Below are 15170 nucleotides of genomic sequence, written 5' to 3'. Positions count from 1 at the left end.
AAGAGCATGATGGGGCTCCAAGTATTAAACCATTTAGACAAAGGGGCAAGGACTTTATGAGGTTTACCCATACAACGGTGTTTGGATAATTGATCAAGAACAGTTAGCATTGTGCTCCCAATGTTCTTGTTGATATTCAGAATACCATAGTTATGCTTCGAGGAACATTAACATGGTGCTTCAAGCAAGATTGAATCTGAAGGTCACAAGAAGTACAAAGGAACGATTCCAAGAATGTTAAGGAATGTAAGATATAACCAAAACATGACCAAGTATGTATATGCAGGAGGTCAAGGATGGTGTCGATGACAACACGAATCATCGACGGGCAAGGATGGTATTTCTCCTCAAGAATTCGATTGATATCTTAGACAAGGTAGCATATTGATGGTGATCATGACAAATTTCGTCAAGAGGCTTTATGAAGATGCCATCGAGCAGCAACGACATCAAGCAACAGGAATGATGAAGCGAAGGCTATTGGGACCATGGGTACGACACAAACTCGAAATCAAGCTTGTTGTTCAAGGCAAAATGATATGATGAGGAAGATCGACATAGGCTTAGCTCATCATAAAAAATTGTGCTTCGGGAAGGACCAGGTAGCACATTTGAAATTTAGCATGGTAATGATATAGCCTATTAGGCTAGGAATGACTTGAAGGATTATTAAACTCGTAAGCAACAAAAATTACTTAGAGTTATATAATTTGAGTGTGGAATTTATTCAACTATCAGTTCTCTCGAGTGACTAATAACTCAGAACCCGGGGAAATATGAAATCAATGAGAAGCAATACCAGATGAAGACTCGTAGGAAGAAACACGGTTCTTTGTTATTCTCGAGATATCAGATGGTAATACTCGATGGAAGATCAAAATAGAGATTGCGACGATGCATTTATCTATAGAAGACAAGTGCTTTAACTTGTCCGAGAAATGGAATCAAAGGGGAACAATCATTGTCAGAACCACGGTTGCAAAAGATCAAATCCTAGATATAAGATGATCTTATACCAAGGGGATAATTAATTTTAAGAGAAGCTTCCATTATAAGATCTACATCGTGTCCATGGGCATGAACACAAAGTTCAAGGTCAACTCCCACTTCTTCAATGCATATCATTTCATTTACTTCTCGCTTTCGATGAAGTTGTAGTGTTGAAATGTTATCTGACAAAACACCAGAAGAGTATGACTCGTGAAAACTCTCGGGTGCACATGGATTAAGGAAGGCATAGGTTCAACCCATAGGGGCATCTTGGGAACATATACCACAAACTCCATGAGTAAAATAACACAAGCTTGAAGGCAGAGCATGGTTGAGAAGGCAGGGGATACAATTTACCAAATGCATTATGTATTCGAGGAAAGGCTCAAAAGGTTATTGAATATGAAGGACGTTGTCGGATAAAATCCTACAAAGGATCTGGCTGTCCACATAGGATTTGATGTGAGTAGTGGTACTCAACCAGAAGAAGAAAGCAGGCAAAGACTTCGGATTATAGAAACATCTGAATAATTTGATGCTTAAATGCAAAAAATCACGATTTCAAAAATAGAAGATCAGAAGTAGACGCTCTAATCAAAAGATAAGTAAGTTGAATAGCCTTAGGGATACAATCGACAGCAATTTGATTGGTCGAGAAACAGCTCTTGGTCAAATGACGTCCAAGCCGAAAGGATGAATTCTATGATCCGACTAAGGATTGCGAGCATACGCAACATATTGAATCAACGGACTCAAAAGGATAGTGACAAAGGATGCCAATAAGATTACCAGACTTATGGGATTATCCATAATGCAAGCAAGTAAGAATTTTAAGAACAACAGGCTGTTGAGGATTATCGAAAGATCGAATAGTATTTCAAAGACTTTTTGAAACATATGAACAACCGGGGAAAAACAAATCCTTGATATGTGTGAGGATTAATTTGTATGTGTATTCAGGTGACAAGGAACTGCAAGGCAGTTGGCACAAAGGATTCTCGGAACAATGACAAGTATTTTGTAGTATCTTGTAATAACCAGACCAATGGGAGAATGATTGTATGAATGACAAGTGTATGTGGTCATCCATAGGGGTTTATCGATGGAAGGGAATTGCAAAAGTGATGGGCACAAGGGTCTCGACAAAACATCAAAAAGTATCTTCTGAATCTTCTGGTGAAGCAGGCGATCATCGGTAATGTCGGGGCTCTCCGGGAGGAAGTGGGTACGAGAACCTAATGTCAGAGTTAGCAAATTAATTTAACCCGAATAGAACAGAGATCAGAGTCCCAGAGTATAGACGAGGAGTAAAAGATCCTAATACCACCCAATTGACGACGTGGGCCCGTAAGCCACACAGCCAAGTTAGTAAAACAGTTTTCGGTTTCTAGACTCAACTTCGGCCAAGGAGTTGGAAAGGGGGATCCTATAGGCAGTTGGCTCTGATACCAACTTGTGACACCCTCGATTCAACCGTACACTAATCATACACGCAAATGTGTACGATCAAGATCAAGGACTCACGGGGAGATATCACAACACAACTCTAGACACAAATTAAAATAACACAAGCTTTATATTACAAGCCAGGGGCCTCGAGGGCTCGAATACACAAGAGTCAGCGAAAGCAACAATATCTGAGTACAGACATAGGTTAACAAGTTTTTCCTTAAGAAGGCTAGCACAAAAGCAACATCGATCGAAAAGGCAAGGCCTCCTGCCTGGGAGCCTCCTAACTACTCCTAGTAGTCGGCGGTCTTCACGTAGTAGTAGGCATCCTCTGGGTAGTAGTAGTCATCAGTGGCGTCGTTTGGCTCCTGGGCTCCATCATCTGGTCGCAACAATTGGGTATGGGGGAAAAGAAGTAGCAAAGCAACTGCGAGTACTCATCCAAAGTACTCGCAAGACTTACATCAGATCTAAACTAAGTATGCATCTATATCAAAGGAATGGGTTATATCTGTGGACTAAACTACAGAATGCCAGAAGGGAAGGGGAAAGCCTAGCCTATCGAAGACTAGCATCTTCTGGAAACCACCATCTTGCAGCAACAGGAGGGAGTAGAGTAGCATAAAGTAAAGTAGCAGTAATGTTATCAACCTCGGCCAGAGATCCTTTCTCGACTCCCTGCGAGAAAGCAATCCCAGAGCTATACTATCCATTTCTCATCACAATCCATTTCTCATCACAAGTATCCAGTTCTAGTTGTATCGATCGGGATACAACTCCAAAGTGTCCGTTACCGTAGGACAGGCTATCGATAGATGTTTTCTTCCCTGCAGGGGTGCACCAACTTACCCACCACGCTCGATTAACTCCGGCCGGACACACTTTCTTGGGTCATGCTCGGCCTCGGCCAAACAATACGCCGCAACCCGACCTAGGCTAAATAGAGAGGTCAGCACTCCGGACTAAACCTATGCCCCCAGGGGTCATGGGCCATCTCCCCAGGAACTCCTGCATGTTGCGTGGGCGGCTGGTGAGCAGACCTAGCTACCTCCTTCTAAAAGGTAGGTGCTTACCAGTCCAACCTGGCGCGCGCCGCTCAGTCGCTGACGTCTATTAAGCTTCGGCTGATGTATACGACGCAGAACGCCCATACAATGCCCACGTGATGGTTAGTGCTATCAGGCCAGAGGCCCCTCGAATCAAATATCCAAACCGTAGTGGATTAGGAGCACGCGGTAACGAGCAGAGACTCACGATCGATGTGACCCCGTCGCCCCGTCTCGAGTACTTGCGGCAAGGGCTAAGAATGCCCGGTCACGCCTCGTAAGTATCTCGCGGGCACCCTCCAGGCCAACCTGACTCCACATCACTCGCAATTAAGCTTGCGCGGGTACCCCTCAGGGCCGACCTGTCTTTAGTAACATGGCTCAGTGCAAAGTCATAGTAACCATAGTAACTGTGTGTCTAACACCAAAGAGAAAACCCAAGGAATCACCCCCGGTGAATTCCACTCGATGTTGTCATCCAGGTGAACGTAAGAGGATCCACCCTCGAGGTTCATACTTGAGGGGTTGCACGACAGAGCCGTATCGGAAGTAGTTAAGGAGGAAATCACCCTCGATGACCACGACCGGATAGCTACACTACATAGATCTCAACAGGAGTGATGTAAGAGGTTCTACCCTCTGCACTCGATGGTAACTCTGCAGAGTCGTACAACTAAGGGGGGGGGGTGATGTGCGGTGTCGGGGCCTGGACGTCGATCACGTTGATCGAGTCATCAAACATAAAGCGGGGCAACTGGGACAAGGTGGGGGTCACTGATGGATCACTAACCAACCTATACTAAGCAGTTTAGGATAAGCAGGTAAGGTATGAAAGCAGGTAACAACAACATGCTATGCATCAGAGTAGGATCATCCATAAAGCAGTAGCAGTTCTAATGCAAGCATGAGAGGGAAAGAAATGGGCGATATCGGAATGCTCAAGGGGGGTTTGCTTGCCTGGTTGCTCTGGCAAAGAGGGGTCGTCGTTGACGTAGTCGATCACAGGGGCAACATCGGTCTCGGGGTCTACCAGAGATAAGAGGGGGAAGAAACAGTAAATATAAAGCAGTATAGCACCACAAAGCATAACATGGCAATAAGATGTGCCGGGTGTGACCTAACGTATGGCTACACGATATAGTTGAAGGGGAAAACAACCGGGAATGTTTTCCTGACGTTTGGCATTTTTGGACAGATGAAAGAGAGGGGACGGTTGCATGTTCGCTATGCTAGGGATGTGTGGCAGATAAACGGAGGGCGTATCCGGATTCGTCTCGTCGTTCTGAGCAACTTCCATGTAGAAAACATTTTCATCCGAGCTACGGTTTATTTTCTATGAATTTTCAAAGTTTTATTAATATTCTGAAATTATTTTAATTCGAAAACAAAAGCAAAAATTGCTAAGTGCACACAACACGGTGTACACAGCCTGGTCTGTGGGTCCAGGGGGTCCCAGTTGACAAGTCAACGCTTGACTGGTCAACAGGGGGTGGGGCCCCTGTCATTGACTCATTAGCTAATTAGCAGTTAATTAGGTAGTTAACTAAGCTAATTATGTTAATTAATTAACTTACTAATTAATTAATTAATTAACTATTATTATTATTATGAACCCCTTTTTTTGCAGAGGTTGGGCTGGGCCCGCGTGTAAGTGGCCCTGGGGGCCAACCGGACGGTGGTTAAAGGGCTGCGGGCGGGGATGTGGGCGCCCGCCCGAGCACAGGCGCGTGCGTGCGCGGGGCGCCGGCGCCGGGCGCGTGGTCGGCGGCGTGGCTCGCCGGCTGGCCGCGACAGGCGGAGGCGACGGAGGGGGGGGGGGCGCTCATACTCTAGGGCAGCGGTGGTGCGGGCGCAGCGTGGCGGCAGGAGCGGCGAGCGAGAGGGGGCGGCCGCGGGCATGAGGCCGCGCGGCTGGGCATGCAGCGGCGATACGGAGCAGGGCAGCGAGCGGCTACGGGGCAGGACGGACGAGGCGGCGCGCGGCGGTGCAGGAGCACACAACAGCGACGGGCGAGCACGCGCCGCGGGGCAGCAGCACACGAGCAGTAGCCACGATCACGGGCGGAGGCACGGGTGTGAGCGGCGACAGCGGGCGCGGCGACGTACGGCGGGCGCAGCTTGCGGATGCGGCATGGGCGCGAGGAGCGTGGAAGGGCACGCGACACCGGTAAGCATCAGCAGCGAGCGGAGCACAACAGCTAGTCGTGTGGCAAGGCGGGGCAGAGGGGACCGGAGCCGCGGTCGCGGTGGTGGACAGCGGTAGCAGCAGCGCTGCAGCAGTAGTTACAAGCGGGCGCGGGCGTGCTAGGGCAATGGCAGGCGGTAGTAGGCGTGTTCGGTCGAGGGCGACAAGGCGCATCGAACCGTGGTGGTGTCCGGGCCGAAGCAGGGCTGTAGCGACGACGGCGGCCAGCAAAGGCGACGGCCGAAGTCGGCTTCGTCGACGAGGCGAGTTAGAGGGAGCGCGGGCACACTGGGGAAGGGAGTAGGGGTGCGGGCTCACCGCTGAGGCACACGGTGGCCCGATGGCAGCTTAGTAGCAGCAGAGTGGTGGCCAGAGTGGACGGCGACGGCGACGACCGAAGCGGAGGACGGTGGTGATCCTGTGAGGCAGAGGAGGTACGAGGTCCGTGGCGTGGTCGTGGTCGTCATGTTCGAGGACGAGGGGGGTCTCCTGGACGCAGGCAGATGGAGGACGGCCGCCGGTGGCCACGCACATGCTGATGCCGTGGCGATGGCTTCGCTCGGGCGGGCGCGGTGCGGTGGATCTGAGGAGGGGAGGAAGGGGAAAAGGGAAGTGGATTAGGGTTCCACGGAGGAGAGGGGGGTGCTGCGGTTGGCCTTATCCCGACGGCAAGGCCGGCGAGGTGGTCGGGGTCGACCTCGCCCCTGTAGCGACACGGAGAAGGGGAACAGGAAGGGGAGGGAGCGACCGGTGCAGGGAGTGGGCTGGATGGGCCGGCTCGGCCGGCTCGGCCGGCTAAGGCCCAGGGTTAGGGGGTGGATCTCTCTCTCTCACCTCTTCTTTTACCTTTTTTTGTTAAACTTTTCTATTTTCTTTTATTTTTAGAAAGCAAAATAGTTTTATAAAAACTAATCTTGCACCTAAAATACCAATTTAACTTAGGCCACTGCTATAATTAACTTGGCACCAAAATAAAGTAGTTTAGTATTTTTACCAATTAGAAAGGCAATTAAATTAATGACTAAGACATTGTTTTATTTAGTTTAGGGCAGAGAAACACTTTATAAAAATGTTGGTTCACCACCAATAGTAACAAATGATTATTTGCCACATGATGAACATTTTAGATTTCATGTTTGTGAAATTTTGAATTTCACTTAGTAATTATTTTGAATTCAAGAGGAATTCGAAAAGAGATAGGATCAAAGAGGCTCATGCATTGTTTAGCAAAAATATTAGATTAAACCCAGGGGGTACTGTAGCATGATAGACGGGGTGTTACATGCAATATCCTTAACAACAACCAAATATCATAATTCATAGTGGTATTGTTGAAACTGTTATTGATGAAATTGAACTACACGACAAATTGTTGCACATATAGAGCATCACATTGTGAAGAACTGAAATAAACAAGTCATAAGGACATCGATAGGCAATCCTTAAAAAGTTAAAGGACTAAAACCCTTAGTGGATATATATATATATACTCCAGCAATTTTTGGCCTTTTCTAGTCGATCCCCTAAACTTAAGGTTGTAAACTTCAATTTGATCAAGTTCAAAGCAGGTTCAACCGAAAGTAGCATGCATTCAAACATAAACATAGATAGTTTTGCATAACCGAAAATAAAACATAAATTTAAACTAAGCTAAACTACTTTCGGTCGAAGTAGAGGTCGAGCCAATCCTTCCTCGTCATGTACGGTGTGCCGCGAGCCGCGTCCAGGCCAGTACCATCGTTGGGGTCGTTGGGGAAGGCACTCCTCCACTTGTCGACGTCGATCTCCTCGTCCTCAATGCCCACCTCGACGCCCTCCGCACTGCCATTGCTGCCACCTTCGACCTCGTCATCAGCGGAGAGCGCGCTAACCTCGCTGCCCTCCACGCCTCTGTCCTCGCCGCCTTCGACCTCGTCATCGGAGGAGAGAGCTATAACCTCGCCACCCTTCACGCCGGCAAAGATCGCCTGCTCCGCCTCCATGAGCTCCGGGTGCTGCCGGCGGAGCTCTTGCATGTAGGCCTCGTCGGCGGCCTCGGCCTCGAGGCGCTCCCATGCCTCGCGGTCCTCCTGCGCCATAGCCGAGCTCACCACCCTGGCTCCAGCGGAACGAGGTGGACCGGACAAGCGCTAAAGGGGAAATTGAGCCTAGCCAGCGCGCCGTGGTAACGGACCTGCCAGCGGTTGTACTCCATGGCCGCGAGCTCGGCCGTGTGGAAGCTACCGAGCCACCGGCGGGTGTGGGTCTCTTGATCTGTAATTTTGGCGACCCATGTCCCCCATCGCCGCTGCCGGACCCCGAGGTAGGACTTCGTCGGCTGTCGGGTCTGGGGGAGGATGGGTAAGTCCTCGAACTAGCATAGGGGCGTGGCGGCGGGCGGATCGGGGGACCGATGATGGCAGATCGGGGCCGCGGAGGATGACGGGGATACCTCGGCGGCCACCTCGGTGGCGTCGGGCGAAAAGTCTGCAGTAAACCTCTTTTTGTCCATTGGCTCCCCGGGCTCCCCGGCACACAGGCAGAGGTTGAGGATGGAGGCGCCGGCGATGGCGGCGACCTACCAATGGTTTCGATGGTTGTGTGTGTCTGTGTGAGCAAAGGTTGTGTTTGAAGAAATACTGCGGCAACTGAAAATTTTACTAGGTAGGAGTAACAAGCCGGGGCTACAGAAAATTTGGATCAAGGGAGAGCATATATTTTTGAGATTGCGAGGGATGCAGAGGCAGGAGTAAAATGTTGGGGCTACTGGAAATTTGAATCAAGGGACTGAAGCATAGAGGGAGTAACAGGCATCGTACACGGTCCGCACATACTAATCGTGTGCTATCAAACATTAAAACCTTCCAGGCGGTAGATATTTTTGAGACTGCGAGGGATGAAGAGGCGAGAGTTTTTGGGGAGCGAGCTAGTGTGCTTGACACGCGGGCTATGGACTGTAGCCGACACACCTTCTCGCGTAAGCCATAGGCGTACTCTACACTGACAGTGCTCCAAGATATTTTGTACTACATCTCACACGGTTGGTGATAATAAACTGGATTTGTTTTTGAAACTATGATGATTTTTATAGCAAATTCAGAAACTATACACACTAATGCGGAAAAATCAAAAGTATCACCCTGTCAGCCTCATGTTGGCCGAAGAGAGACTTTTCGGCCAACCGTTGGCCAAAAAGGACTTTTTGGCCAAAACGAATTTTCGGCCAACCTTTGGCCAAAAAGGACTTTTCGGCCAACAGTTGGCCAAAGAGTCCCTCTTTGGCCAACACCTGCTCTTCTGTTTTAGAAAATTCATATCAATTAGGATTTTTAGTATTTTAATTTGACTATTTTTGCATTAGATTAGAAATTTTATGATGTTTCTGTAGATATCAAGTTTGACTAGATTTGAAAGTTTGAATTTGAACTTTCATTAATTTTCTCAAATCACTAGATTGCCTATAATTTGACCTAGGAGTATTTTTTCAGATGATTCTTTTTGCTACTGGTTCTTTGTGACTTTGTTTATCAGTAGTAATTAATTGGCGAATTTTATAATTATTTAAAATTCGGTTTTTATGAAAACAATTCTGTTTTAGTGTTTTATAGGTTTTATGCCATTTCTTTTAATTTTAATTGCTTTAAGTTGTTTTCTTTAGTTTTTTGACATATTCTTTTTGTTTCTGTGTAGTTTAGTAGCTATTTTATTTGTAGTATTTTTTTGTATTTTATTTCTTTTATCCTACTAGAAAACTTGTTTTGAGCTTCATAGGAGTTTATATTAAAAAGTTCCTTATAAATCCTGTACAACCATTGCCGTTTTATACATGAAAAAAATACTTTTCCGCAATCTTTTTCCCTCCATTTTCTTTCCCGCCATCTTCTTTGCCGCCATTTTCTCCCGCCATTCGCTCCCGCCACACTAAGGAGTGCTGCATCGACGGAGGATGACTATGATGCCTTCATCTGGAGTGTGAAACACTGTGTGAGAGAAGTCATAAGTGTGAAACACTCTCCGATGATGATGATGAAGCTGCAAACACTTATGACTTCTCTCAGACATTGTTTCCTCACACTCTACCAGCAACACTGACGCAGGAGACACAGACCGTGTCAGACGATGTTATCTACGGTCGTGGACAACATTAGGCTCATTTTATAAGTTGAGAAGTGAAGATGGCGAGAAAGAAGATGGCGGGAAAGAAGATGGCGGGAGAGAATGGCGGGAGAGAATGGCAGGAAATAAAATGGCGGGAGAAAATGGAGGGAGAGAATGGTGGCAAATAAAATGACAGGAAAGAAAATGGCAGAAGAAAATGGAGGCAAAGAATGGCGGGAGAGAATGGCGGCAAAGAATGGCGGGGGAAAATGGCGGCAAAGAAAATAGCGGGAGAAAATGGAGGGAAAGAACGACGGGAAAGAAAATGAAGGATAAAAGAAATAAAATACAAAAAATACTATAAATAAAATATCTACTAATAACTTAACAGGAACTAAAAGAATATGTCAAAAAATAAAAGAAAACAATTTAAAGCAATTAAAATTAAAAGAAATAGCACAAAACCTATAAAACACTAAAACAGAACTGTTTGCATGAAAAACTAATTTTAAATAATCCTAAAATTCACCAATTAATTACTACTAACAAAAAAGTCACAAAGAACCAGTAGCAAAATGAACCATCTAAAAAGAATACTCCTAGCTCAAATTATAGGCAATCTAGTGATTTGAGCAAATTCATAAAAATTCAAACTCAAACTTTCAAATCTAGTCAAACTTGATATCTGTAGAAACTTCATAAAATTTCTAATCTAATGCAAAAAGAATCAAATTAAAATACTAAAAATCCTAATTGATATGAATTTTCTAAAACAGTAGAGCCGGTGTTGGCCGAAGAGGGACTCTTTGGCCAACTGTCGGCCGAAAAGTCCCCCTTCGGCCAATGGTAGGCCGAAAAAGTCCCTCTTCCGCCAACAGGAGGTCGACAGGGTTATACTTTTGATTTTTTTGCATTACAGTGTATAGTTTCCGAATTTGCTATAAAAATCATCATAATTTCAAAAAAAAGTCAATAAACTGTGTGGGATCTACTTGATTTGAATTACAAAATGGGGTCACAATAGCAATGGACGTTTTTTGAATTGCTAGACCATTTATCTACACTGAACATGCAATTATATGTGTGGCATAAAAGAATTGGAATTATTCAGGGTTCATTTGGACATTTTATACATTAAACTGGTTTTCTAGCCATTTCAGGTGCACAATTCAAAATTAAACTACATGCACATGCTCCAGTGCATAAAGATTGGTTGAAAAATCAAATATGCATCCTTCGGTGCATGCTTAGGTCCCATGCAAGAAATGGAGATGAATTTTTTGGGGTTCGTTTGGCCTTTTTAATACATTAATTGGGTTTTCTAGGCATTTTATGTGCATAATTCAAATTTGAACAACAAGCACATGCTCCAATGCACTAAAGTTGGTTGAAAAATCACATGTGTGTCCTTGGGTGAATTTCTAGGTCCCATACAAGAGATGGGAATGAATTTCAAACACCAGGGCACTGTTGATTACCGGCAAAATGTTGAGATGCCTGGTTTTTTAATTCTAGTAAATCCAAAACTCGTCTGAAATTCATGAAACTTGGCATGCTATAATGGAGCGGCATCAACATGCCGTGGTGAAAATTTTGGCCCCTTTGGGGTAGGTTTGGGTATAACCTTCTCATAAAACAGAGCTTCTCACAACAAGCATGATGGTTTTGATGGGGAACGTACCACCTTTGGGGACGGGACGATATCCGTTGCCTCTTATTGCTTTAAAAAAATTCTAGTGTCAACATAGAACAAGAGGAGTGTTGTGTTCAATCTTAGAATTTTTTGGGGTTCGTTTGGCCTTTTTTATACATTAACTGGGTCTTCTATGCATTTTATGTGCATAATTAAAATTTGAACTACAAGCACATGCTCCAATGCACCAAAGTTGGTTGAAAAATCACATGTGTGTCCTTGGGTGAATTTCTAGGTCCCCTGCAAGAGATGGGAATGAAATTCAAACACCATGGCACTGTTCATTGCCGGCAAAACATTGAGATGCCTGGTTTTAAATTCTAGTAAATCCAAAACTCGTCTGAAATTCAGGAAACTTGGCATGCTATCATGGAGCGGCATCAACATGCCGTGGTGAAAATTTTATCCCATTTGGGGCAGGTTCGGGTATAAGCTTCTCACAAACCAGAGTTTCTCACAACAAGCATGATGGTTTCGATAGGGAATGTACCACCTTTGGGGACGGGAAGATATCCATTGCCTCTTATTTCTTTCAAAAAAATTCTAGTGTCAACATAGAACAACAGGAGTGTTGTGTTCAATCTTGGAATTTTTCAGGGTTCGTTTGGCCTTTTTATACATTAACTAGGTTTTCTAGGCATTTTATGTGGATAATTCAAATTTGAACTACAAGCACATGCTTGATGTCTACTACACAACCTTCTTCTTGTATATTTTGTTGGGCCTCCAAGTGCAGAGGTTTGTAGGATAGTAATAAAATAAAATAAAATGACGCTCCAAGCAAAACACATATGATGTGGTGAATAAAAATATAGCTCCAAGTAAAGTTACCGATGAACGAAGGCGAAAGAGGGGATGCCTTCCGGGGCATGCCCAAGCTTAGGCTATTGGTTGTCCTTGAATATTACCTTGGGGTGCCTTGGGCATCCCCAAGCTTAGGCTCTTTCCATGCCTTATTCCATAGTCCATCGAATCTTTACCCAAAACATGAAAACTTCACAACACAAAACTTAACAGAAAACTCGTAAGCTCCGTTATTATAAGAAAATAAATCAGCACTTAGGTACTATTGTGAACTCATTCTAAATTCATATTTGTGTAATATCTACTGTATTCCAACTTCTCCATAGTTCATACCCTCCGATAGTACTCATAGATTCATCAAAATAAGCAAACAACACATAGAAAATAGAATCTGTCAAAAACACAACAGTCTGTAGTAATTAGTATCAAACGTATACTTCTGTCACTCAATAAAATCTGAAATAAATTGGTGGACGTGAGGAATTTGTCTATTAATCATCTGCAAAAAGAATCAACTTAATAGCACTCTGCAGTAAAAAACGGTAGCTAATCTCGTGAGCGCTAAAGTTTTTGTTTTTTTACAGCAAGATCATAAAGACTTCACCCAAGTCTTCCCAAAGGTTCTACTTGGCACAAACGCTAATTAAAACATAAAACCACATCTACAGAGTCTAGATGAATTATTTATTACTAAACAGGAACAAAAATCAAGGAACAAAAAAAATTGGGTTGTCTCGCAACATGCGCTATCGTTTAACGCCCCTAGCTAGGCATGATGATTTCAATGATGCTCACATAAAAGATAAGAATTGAAACATAAAGAGAGCATCATGAAGAATATGAGTAGCACATTTAAGTCTAACCCCCTTCGTATTCATAGGTATTTTGTGAGAAAACAATTTATGGGAACAAGAATCAACTTGCATAGGAAGGTAAAACAAGCATAGCTTCAAGATTTTCAACACATAGAGAGGAAACTTGATATTATTGCAATTCCTATAAGCATATGTTCCTCCCTCATAATAATTACATGTAGTATCATAAGCAAATTCAACAATATAGCTATCACAAAACATATTCTTAACACTCCACATGTATGCAAAGTTGACACTCTAACAAAATAATGGGATTAACATTAACTAAAGTCATGACCTCTCCAAACCCACTTTCATAATTATCACAATAAGACTCAACACCCTCCAAAATAGTGGGCTCATTACTTCCTAAAGTTGACACTCTTCCAAACCCACTTTCATAAATATAATCATCATAAATAGAAGGCATGCTATCATCAAAATAAATTTGCTCATCAAAACTTTGGGCGACAAAAAATATCATCTTCATCAAGCATAGCATCCCCAAGCTCATGGCTTTGCATATCATTAGCATCATGGATATTCAAAGAATTCATACTAACAACATTGCAATCATGCTCATCATCCAAAGATTTAGTGCCAAACATTTTAATACATTCTTCTTCTAACACTTTGGCACAATTATCGGAATCCTTATTTTCATGAAAGACATTAAAAATATAAAGCATATGAGGCAACCTTAATTCCATTTTTTGTAGTTTTCTTTTATAGAGTAAACTAGTGATAAAACAAGAAACTAAAAGATTCAATTGCAAGATCTAAAGATATACCTTCAAGCGCTAACCTCCCCGGCAACGGCGCCAGGAAAGAGCTTGATGTCTACTACACAAACTTCTTCTTGTAGAAGTTGTTGGGCCTCCAAGTGCAGAGGTTTGTAGGACAGTAGCAAATTTCCCTCAAGTGGATGACCTAAGGTTTATCAATCCGTGGGAGGCGTAGGATGAAGATGGTCTCTCTCAAGCAACCCTGCAACCAAATAACAAAGAGTCTATTGTGTCCCCAACACACCCAATACAATGGTAAATTGTATAGGTGCACTAGTTCGGCGAAGGGATGGTGATACAAGTGCAATATGGATGGTAGATATAGGTTTTTGTAATCTGAAAATATAAAAACAGCAAGGTAACAAGTGAACAAAGTGAGTGTAAATGTTATTGCAATGCTAGGAAACAAGGCCTAGGGTTCATACTTTCACTAGTGCAAGTTCTCTCAACAATAATAACATAATTGGATCATATAACTATCCCTCAACATGCAACAAAGAGTTACTCCAAAGTCACCAAAGAGTTACTCCAAAGTCACTAATAGTGGAGAACAAATGAATAGATTATTGTAGGGTACGAAACCACCTCAAAGTTATCCTTTCTGATCGATCAACTCAAGAGTCCGTAGTAAAATAACACGAAGCTATTCTTTCCGTTCGATCTATCCTATAGTTCATACTAGAATAACACCTTAACACACAAATCAAACAAAACCCTAATGTCACCTAGATACTCCAATGTCACCTCAAGTATCTGTGGGTATGATTATACAATATGCATCACACAATCTCAAATTCATCTATTCAACCAACACAAAGAACCTCAAAGAGCGCCCCAAAGTTTCTACCGGAGAGTCAAGACGAAAACGTGTGCCAACCCCTATGCATAAGTTCACGAGGTCATGGTACCCGCAAGTTGATCACCAAAACATACATCAAGTAGATCACATGATATCCCAAGACAGATAAGCACATCCAAGACATACATCAAGTGTTCTCAAATCCTTAAAGACTCAATCCGATAAGAAACTTCAAATGGAAAACTCAATTCATTGAAAGAGAGTATAGGGGGAAAAACATCATAAGATCGAACTATAATAGCAAAGCTCACGATAGATCAAGATCGTGCCGAATCTAGAACACGAGAGAGAGAGAGATCAAACACATAGCTAATGGTACCTACCCTCAGCCCCGAGGGTGAACTACTCCCTCCTCGTCATGGAGAGCGCCAGGATGATGAAGATGGCCACAGGAGAGGGATTCCCCCCTCCGGCAGGGTGCCGGAACG

Source organism: Triticum aestivum, chromosome 3A (genome assembly GCF_018294505.1).
Source record: "Triticum aestivum cultivar Chinese Spring chromosome 3A, IWGSC CS RefSeq v2.1, whole genome shotgun sequence".
Taxonomy (NCBI): Eukaryota; Viridiplantae; Streptophyta; class Magnoliopsida; order Poales; family Poaceae; genus Triticum; species Triticum aestivum.
Note: the sequence above shows the minus strand (reverse complement) of the source record.